The 10,424-nt window shown below is 31.6% G+C and overlaps 1 pseudogene; it reads left to right on the top strand.

The window, feature by feature from the left end:
- Positions 1-4,258: 4,258 nt before the first annotated feature.
- On the top strand, positions 4,259-8,983 carry LOC111409564 (annotated as a pseudogene).
- The last annotated feature ends 1,441 nt before the right edge of the window (positions 8,984-10,424 follow it).

Here is a 10,424-nt window from a genome sequence, read left to right as displayed (position 1 = left end):
GTGTTGCTTATTATGTTTTTAGAATTTATTTCCTTGAGTGTACTCAAAAAAGATAAATTTTGGTTAAGTCGAATCAGTCATTCAAAAATATTTAATATTTCATAGTCTCAAACATCCCTAATAACCCAGCATTGAGTACACTCAACAAGCTGAGATCGATTTAGGAATCTCATTTTCGCTATAATGATGGAAAACAAATAATAATACTGACCTAATATTTTAACGAGTGGTTTTCCATGCAAAAATCTCATCATAATAATTATACGTATTTTATCATTTATCAGCATGCAAGTAAACATACATGTAACAGAGTGTACGACTATGAACTTTTACTATCTAGTTTTCTCGAGCCATAAGGAAGATCAGTTGGCCAGTTTCTAAGGATCATAACATTAAATTATAAAATGTTCCACTCTGTGTTCTTATTCTCTTCTGGCATATTTAATTAGTCTAGTGACAACCTTTATCTTATACTAGTCGTCACGCAAGACTAAAAGAATTGGACACGTAGATAAATAATAATAATAATAATGGACTCGCAAGTCCAAAATAAATAAAAGCTAATAAAACAACAAATATAAAACTAACCATTCAACAAATCCACATGATTGAGTCCATAATCATCAACTAAGTATACATTCACCACATGAACACATTCCTATATAATATCAAATGTTTTATATAAACATATTTCGAATTTCTAGCAGTTGAGGTCGTCTGAACTAATTTAGACAAATAGATTGAAAAAATTAAATAATTAATTAATCAAATAATTTAATTAGAGGATATATTTAATTAAAATTAAATTTTAATTAAATACCAAACTAGAATCAAATTCTAATTCCAAAATTATAAGGCAGAACTATTTAATTAAAATCAAATTCTAATTAAAAACCAAATTAGAGTCCAACTCTAATTCAATAAATTTTTAGGACTGGACTATTTAATTAAAATCCAATTCTAACTAAATATCATATCATAGCGCAACTCTATTTCCAACTGAATCAATATTTTAATTTAGAATAAAAACTTCTAAATAAAATAAAATTCAAGTTAGGGTCAAAGTTTAATATTTAAGCTAAAATCCATCAATTGTAAATAAATCTTTAAGCGGGTCAAAATCTATTTGACAATCAAATTTAAAATCTCTTTAATATTCAAATCCAAAACCCTTTTTGAAAATAGCAATTTGACACATTTAGAATTTATTAACAAAGTCCCAATATTTCCAAAAATGTAAATAGGCACTTGTTTTAAAAAATTGTAGCATGACCTCTTTTTTATAGTTGTAGGTGGGGGCCTGCAATTTCACAAATTGCAACAGAGGCCCCATTTTCAATCTCTCCACTCGTAAACCTTAATAGAAAAATCTTCCCTTTGTTTCTTGGGTGGCGCTAACAATGACTAGGACTCCTCTAGCAATGATGCTGTGTGCCGCTACTTTCATATAGCGACGATATCAATGGTAAACAATAGCGTGCGATACTATTACTACGTACTTTGCAAAGTAACTAGTAGCGGCTCTCGTTGCTGTTGAAGACAGCGATGACAAGTGCTACTAATGCAGCTGCAATGGACGTCGCTGTGTAGCTGAGTCCCCGTTATTAACTCCTCGTGCATGGCAACCACAATGCTGCCACAAACATGTTGCCTTAGATGTTGGTAGCAACCTTTGCCTTTGGCTGGTCTTCTTCTATCCGTTTTTTGACCCAAAATTATTTTTCTTTTCAAAAACAAATTATCGAAGGTGAAAAATTAATTTTCTTTACAGTGAAAAATTAAAAATAAACAATAAACTATTGATTATTCCCAAAGATTCAAAAACAATCTCTAACAAACATAAAATAGAATTTGACACCACTGTTGGGAAGGAATTTATTTAAAAATTCGCAGCATAAAATAAAATAATATCAATTCCCACGAGGCATCTGCTTTGTATTTAGATAAAAAACTGTGATAGAAATTATATATTTGTTGAATTCTACAAACATTTGCTTATCTTGAACACGAGTAATCACGATTTGCAGTCCACACCTGTTCAATTGTCCAGTTACCTATGGAAAACCATACAAATAATAAGAATAAGAAAACTATTTTTTTCTCTTTTCTTGTATTAGCAAGATATTGAATAGTGTTCCTTTTTTAATCTCAAAACCTTGACAACTTATTGATATAAGTTTAAGTAGGCCTGGCCCGTCCCTTAAACTTAACTCGATGCAATATTTTATTAATGTAATTAAATAAACTTGGTCCATAAACTAATTAATCCAATTAATTAACTTGGACATGTTAACAAGCAACCCAATTAATTAATTATATAAATGTCCAACATTTGTCAATTAATTAATTAGTAATGCTATTCTTCTAGTTCTCCTTTTGTGTGTGACCCATTGGTTCATGATGACTAACGATGTGAGTTATCATTTTGATCTAATTAAAACAAGCTAAATTAAAATTTATCATTAATTCACCTAAATTAATTAATTTACATTTTTCATTTCAGATTGATATCTGTAATGTGTTAGGGCAACACATGTGATGAAAAATCTTACATAGTAGGACAAAATCAAACTTGTTCGTTTACTTTGAAACTATAATTCTTTCATCAATATGATTCGATCAATTGCTAAATATGAAGTGTGTCAATATCGATTATTGATCATATCTTTCATCCCACTATAAAGTTAATGTAAGTCGAAAACTCTTTTCGACTTATGAGTACACATTGGTCAAAATTTCGTTATCACCAAAGTATGAGTCGAAAACTCTTCATATGATTTTTGATATATCCGATCGATGTCGTATTAGTGACTCTTGGAAGAGCAACACCTAATATCATCAAACAATTACTGTCCTTATATAAGGTACTATGATAATCTCAAGTCGAAAGACCAATTTCACTATCGAACTTTAGAGATTAACCACTGATACTCACAAAGTTATCCATGTAAATCTCTTCAGTGGATCTTCGGTATTTTGTTCTTTAACAAAATATCCACGTATTTATTTAAGTGTCAAAATATTCACGTATTTATTTAAGTGTCACTACACTATAACATGTGAGAACAACTACCTACTTCACAAGTAAGAAATGTCACACATGATGGTCTATTCTTAATAACGATATCAGTATTTCGTTATTATATAAGTCATAAATTATTTAAAATTCAGTCATATGTAATTTGTATTTCATAATCACAATTTCTTATGGTTAAAAAGTTACCAAGACTTGAATCTATGATACTGTTATATAATTTATTAGAATATAAACTCAATTAATATCATAAATAAAATGCATCAATTATATACTAAAGTGCCTGTATCCAAAATCGGTTAGACTTAGGGTATGACACTTATAGTAAAATCATTATATGGTTTGAAACAAGTACCTAAGAAATGACATGAGAAATTTGACTTAGGGGTTATTTGATTTGATTTCAAATATAATATTGCAGATAAATGTTTGTATTCTAAATTATGAGATAATTGTGTTATATTTATTTGTTTATACATTGACGACATGTTAATTTTGAGTAATCACATGGATATAATAAAAGAAACAAAGTGGTTTCTATCTTCCACATTCAAGATGAAGGATCTTGTACAAATGAGTATCATTTTGGGTATTAAAGTTACTAAAATTAGTGGGGTTACTATTTGAATCAACACATTATCTTGAGAATGTGACAAATAAGTTCAAACATTTGAATATAAAATAGTACAATACCCCTCTTGATCAAGTTGTAAATTTATAAAGAATTATGGAAAAGCTATTGCTCAATTGGAATATGCAAGTGTTATAGGAGTTTTATGTATACTTTTTAATGCATGAGAGTGAACATAACATTTGTAATTAGTAAAATTAGTAGGTTTACTAATAACTCGAGCAAAGAATATTGGAAAGGCATTTGGAGAGTTCTTGGTTACTTAAAGAAAACAAAAAACTTAGGTCTACAATATTCTAAATTTTCGACTATATTGGAAAGATTGACTGATGCTAGTGGAAAATCTTGCACTGGTGAAAGTAAATCTACTTCGAGTTAGGTGTTTACTCTTGGAGAAGGTGCGGTTTCTTGGAAATCTAAAAAAAAAACATGCATAACACACTCAACAATGGAATCTGAATTTGTAATTATCAGATACTGGGAAAAAAGTTGAGTGGCTTAATGATTTACTATATAAGATACCTTTATGACTTAAAAACATATCTTTGATACTTATTATGTGTAATAGTCAAGTCACATTAGATGAACATACAATGAGGTATACAATGGGAAGTTTAGACATTTGAGTCTACGACATGACTACATAAGGAAATTAATCAAAAGTAGAATAATTTCTCTAAATTATGTTAAGTCAATTGAGGATCTAGTAGATCTTTAAAAGTTCAACAAATAGGATAAGTGCAAGACCATATTAACTCTAAGCGAGTTTGATGAACTCGTTAACACATAACACTTGTATGTGTGTTTTCACCAATATATTATCACAAGGAATAACTAAATCAAAGCTATCATGCTACTTGAAATTTTGATGATATTCTATGAGTATTACACTATATAAGATTTAAATTAAAAGATATCTAATCCTTATACTTAAATGTTGTTATTTTGAATATGTGATATGTATAATTTTGAATAAGTGGAGGATTGTTATAATTATTGTTCAAAGATTAAATTTGGGCCTAATGAAATGGATAAAATGTGATAAACTAGGCCCAAATGAAATGAATCGTTTTTGAAATCAAAACTGAGGTCACTTGAATTTTGCCCATGTGTACGCGCTGGCTATACAACCATGCTCATGCATGGCTTGAGCCTGCAAAAACTTAAGCAAAAATGCTTCTACCATGCGTACGCATGATGCTAAAAAACTAGCCGTTAAGCTGGTTTTTCTAGTTTGATTATTGGCGGATTTTCATGAAAATACTCAACTTTCCATGTAAGGATGGCACTATTTTGTGAATGATCAATAGGTAATAGATTTCAATTACAAATATAACAAATCAACACTTAAAACCATATTATAGTGCCTTTATATCCAATTCATTTACATATTCAAACAGTCAAAAGTGTTCTTCAAGTTTTGGAAGTATTTTCTTCTTCAAAACTTAATCAATCCTACAAATCATTTGCCAATAGTCTATTTAAGTACCAATTACATCCTGGGGTAAATATCATTTGAGGACAACAATCTCATGTTTAAGTTTTTCTGCCACATTTTATTGTTCTTGATTCTTCCCTTTTTGTTCTCTTCTCCATCCTTTTGAAGAATAAAATTCCAGCAGAATGTGTATTCCCATAACGCTATGAGAAAAAACCCTCTAAAAGGCCATCAATTTCTGAATCAATTGACAAAGAGATTAATATTTCAGTTATTGATTTACAAAACTTATATTCTTTCGATAAGTCCCTTCGTCGGAAAATTGTCGACCTCTTCTCCACCGTCTGCAGTGAATGGGGCTTCTTCCAGGTGGTAAACCACGGCGTTAGCCACTAGTTAATGGCGAAGACACGGGAGGTGAGGCGGCAGTTTTTTCAATTCCCACTTGAACTGAAACAACACTATGCAAATTCACCGGCTACGTATGAAGGCTATGGTAGTTGATTTGGGATTGGAAAGGACATTTCACTAGATTGGGGTGACTATTTTTTTTCTTCATTACCTACCCATGTCATTAAGAGACCAGAACAAGTGGTCAATTCTATCATCTTCATGCAGGTGCGTGATAAAATACATTGTTAGAGTGCGGTGCCTCAAATTATATTTGGTTTGGTTCAAAAAGTTCGCAGTGTGATATTTGGTGAAACCAAATTCATGAAACAATTTGAGAATCCGTGGTGGTAGGGAAGGGATCGTCCTATGTAACCCACACTGATCCCGTTGGGATTGCGGGGTATGTAGCTATTTTTATTATATATAAGATGCGTATTAAGATTTCATTATATCATATCATTTGAAGTAGTCGCATTACTTGTAATCGTCTTTGATAAAGTGAATGTTCTCCTTCTCTGTGCATGATTAATTTTTCTCTATTGAGTTTTTACGAAAATCTTGTGTTCTTATTTTTATTATTTTTATATTTTCTATCCTCATTTTCGCATAACATATATGAGTCGAGAATATAAAATTAAATTTTTCTCTTCTTGAATTTTAACACTTGCATGTAGAAATTGTAGGGAATTGATTGTGAAGTACTGTGAAGAAGTAGTTGAATTTGGGGAAAAACTGATGAAGATTTTTTCAGTAACAATTGGATTGAGTGAAAATCATTTGGATCAAGCTTCTGGAGGGGATATTGGTGCATGTTTAAAGGCAAATGACTGCCCGAAGTGTCCACAACCGAATCTTACTTTAGGTCTTTCACGACATTTGGACCCTGGTGGCATGACCCTACTCTTACCCGATGAAAATTTACAGTGGCTACGAGGCCGAAATGACAATAACTGGATCACAGATAAACTAGTTCCTAATGCTTTCGTCATCAATATTGGCGATCAGAAAATTAACAATTGTTAATTTTCTGCAAGATCTCTCTATTAATGTTATTTTGACTAGAAAATTATGAGACAATATAGTTAGAGCATATCTAAAAAACATTTTGTAAGGATTTACGGTTGATTTTAAAAGTGATTTGTAAACAAATCCAACAACACACAATAAGAAACATAAAAACGAATACAAGAACGCCAAAGATGTTAACCCAGTTCTGCCAAAATAGACCTAATCTGGGAGTTCAGGAACAGCCCCGTTCCACTATGACCCAATCTACATTCCAAGAGAGCAAGTCTCAGACCACAAGGTTTCGGTAATTGATCGAACGAATCTCGTGAAACATACAGGACAACTCATGAAATCCACCAAATGTTTAGGACTTTAACAATACAAATATCAGCCACTCTATCAGCTTGACCGTTCACAAGATCTACAAACTCCATTACTAAATATCACAAAACCTTACAAAACAAGATAGAAAATTTCCAGACTCAAGGACGCAAAGAAGAGAGAACTAGAAGAGAGAAGGAGAAAAATCTGGAAGAGAACCAAAAGTCTCGTGACTTTTGGCATAGAAAAGGACGATCCATCTCGCAAGACTTAATCTCGAACTTTGATTGAATCTAACGGTCTAAAACAAATCTCAACTAGCACGGTCCAAGTAAATATCAAGTGTCCAATACTCAAGTGCCAATTAGGCAGAAATATCCAAGTAAGCAGAAAAGCCAATTGACAGAAATAACACTCTTTTAGAGTGTTTTGAGAAACTCCACTTTTCACACTTTTCATGAGTAAGATTCTCTCTATTATAAAGAGCTAATACTTAAAAAATCATATTTCAAGAAATTTTTTAAATTAGCATTATAATAGAAAAATGGGTTGGAGATCTAAATTCATCCTCCATAATTAAATGCATTCAAAATATTTTAATTTTCCATATGTTGATACAATAAAATAGTATAAAAAGAAATGGGTTAATTTCACAAACGGTCACTGAACTTACAGAAAAATTATAAAACGGTCACTAAAGTTTGAAACTTTCATTAACGGTCACTTAAGTATTGGAATACTTTCAAAAACGGTCACTGAAGTTTAAAAAGTTTTTGAAACGGTCACTGAAGTTGAAAAACACTTTTTTAGTTTTTTTGGTTACATTTGCGATAATTTTTCGGCTACTTCCAACCACCGATACCATCGAATTTTGATACCGTTGGAAAGTCCACAACGTCCTCTTCAATTGCCACTCAAAATCTCTCCGTAACACCAAGGAATTCGACCGGGAAATCACCGCAAAAGTCGCGCCCAAAAAATCTGAAAATCTTCCCAGATTTTCAGATTTTTGGTGGACTTTTGCGGCGATTTTTTTGACAACTTTCGACCACCAAAATAGTCAAATTTTGATACTGTTGGAAATCTCACAACGTTCTCTTCAATTACCATCCAAAATCTCCCCCAAACTCCAAAGGATTCAGCCGGAATAAACCCGCAAAGTCGGCATCCCAAAAAGGCGAAAATCTGGGATGCCAACTTTGTGAGTTTATTCCGGCCGAATCCTTTGGAGTTTTGGGGAGATTTTGGATGTTAATTAAAGAGGACATTATGGGCTTTCTAACAGCATCAAAATTTGGCTATTTTTGTGGTCGGAAGTTGTTAAAAAATCGCCTCAAAAGTCCACCAAAAATTTGAAAATTTGAGCAGATTTTGGTCTTTTCGGGTAGCCAATTTTGTGGGTTTATTCCGGTCGAATCCTTTGGAGTTTGGGGGAGATTTTTTATTGTAATTGAAGAGGATATTGTAGGCTTTCCAACGGTATCAAAATCAGGTGGTATCGGTGGTCAGAAGTGGTCGAAAAATTGCTACAAAAGTAGCTCAAAAATTTTTAAACTTCAGTGACCATTTTTGAAAGCGACACAATACTTAAGTGGCCGTTACTGAAAGTTTTAAACTTTAGTGACCGTTTTGTAATCTTTCTGTAAGTTCAGCGACCGTTTGTGAAATTAACCCAAAAAGAAATTGGTAGGAAATAATATAATAATTTGGAGGGAACTTAGTAAATTAAAAGATAAAAAAATAAATATATATTAGGAGTAGTAAAATTAAGTTTTAAAGATAAAGAGGATGTTGGAGTAATTAAAAAAATTTCTCTCTCTCAATTTATAGATACTCTTTAAATTGTAAAATAAGTTATTTCAAAATAGAGTTTCTAAGAGATGGTTTTATTTGTCACATTAGCTTTTTATATAATTAAATTAACAAAAAATGACCAAATTGTAAATTTCAATCACCTGAAGTTGTAATTTTTAGCTTTCAATTTAGTCTGTGATTTTTAAATAAAGCAAGAACAACCCGTCCTCCTCTTCAAAAGAAGGGGCATTTGGAGTTATGTGGAATCCACTTTGTATTACAGGTGCTGACTAACTCGACATACAAAAGCATGGAGCATCGGGTGTTGGTTCATTTCCAATTGTATTTGAGTTTTTTCTTTTGAAAAGAATCAATATACCTAGATTGGAAGATGACCCAACTAATTCATTAATTTCTGAAAATTAATATTTCTTTGAAATTCATTCCCACCACTTTATGATTCTCTAGAAATTTCAAATTTGTAACTTCGACTTTTCTTGGAGCGTGTGGAGGACAATAGAATCTAAAATCTTTGGAGCTCACTGAATAGCCTATGAAATATCACTATCATCGGGTCCAATTTCTTTATTTGAGGATTATAAACCCTCAATTCAACTGGACAACTCCAAACCTATATATGTCTTAAACTAGGTTTTCATCTATTCCATGTTTCAAATGGTATTTTATGAACTGCCTTAGATGAAACCCTATTTAAGATATACATGGCAGTTTTTAAGACTTCACTCCATAAATACAATGAGAGTCTTGAGTTGCTTTTTATGCGCCTAATTTTGTCCATTAAGATTTCGTTTATTCTTTTAGTTACACCATTTTTGTTGCAGTGTATTGAACTACAATGGCTTGTTCTGCTAAAAATATAACAAATGGACCTAACATTTTTCCTTTTTCTGTATGCCATCCATAATATTCTCCATCCATGACTAACCTTATAATTTTGATTTTTCTTTCCCTCTATTTTTCAACTATAAAAGGTATCTAGTGCCTCATAATTAATTTAGCATATAGAGATATATATATCTTGAGTGGTCGTCTATCAATGAGATAAAATATTTTTGACCATTCAGAAAATGAGTGGAAAAAGGTCAACAAATATTAATGTGAATAAGTTCAACAATGTTTGAACTCCTTTTGGCACCTTTAGTAATCTTGTTTGTCTGCTTTCCCTTTATGCAGTCAATACAAGTCCTAAAATCAGTAAAGTCAAGAGTTGATAAAACTCCATCATTTATTAATCTTTTGACTCTCTTTATAGTGATATGCCCCAATCTCCTATGCTATAGTTCAGATGCATTTTCTTTAATCTTACAACGCTTATAGCCAATACTACTATTATGCACTTGAAAAAGTTACGAAAGTGAGATCCAAATCAATTTTTTATGAATCGCCAACCGAAACATCGTGTCCAACAACAATTGAATTCTAAAATAAACCAAAACTTCTATCTTAAAACACAAATTCAAAACCTAACTGTGTTAGTTTTGAAATAGAAACTAAATTACAAGAATATGTTGGAACATAAAAAGTGTTTTCAAGATCCAAATGAAAATAGATTTTTAAAACTAATCTAAAAGTTCCCACGCCTTCAACAGTTGATCCCAACCAATTTCTAGAATAGATATTTTGCTCATATGATTGTGGTTTCCTTACATCCAGAAAGCCCTGCGTAATATTGACAATGTGAATTGTATTACCAGAATCAATCTACCATGTACAACTTGGAATATTAACAAAATGAGATTCGTGACATACAAATGAGACAAGAATACCTTTATTTTCGAACAATT

This window comes from Olea europaea, chromosome 14 (genome assembly GCF_002742605.1).
Source record: "Olea europaea var. sylvestris chromosome 14, O_europaea_v1, whole genome shotgun sequence".
Taxonomy (NCBI): Eukaryota; Viridiplantae; Streptophyta; class Magnoliopsida; order Lamiales; family Oleaceae; genus Olea; species Olea europaea.
Note: the sequence above shows the minus strand (reverse complement) of the source record. Positions and strands in the feature narration are given on the sequence as shown.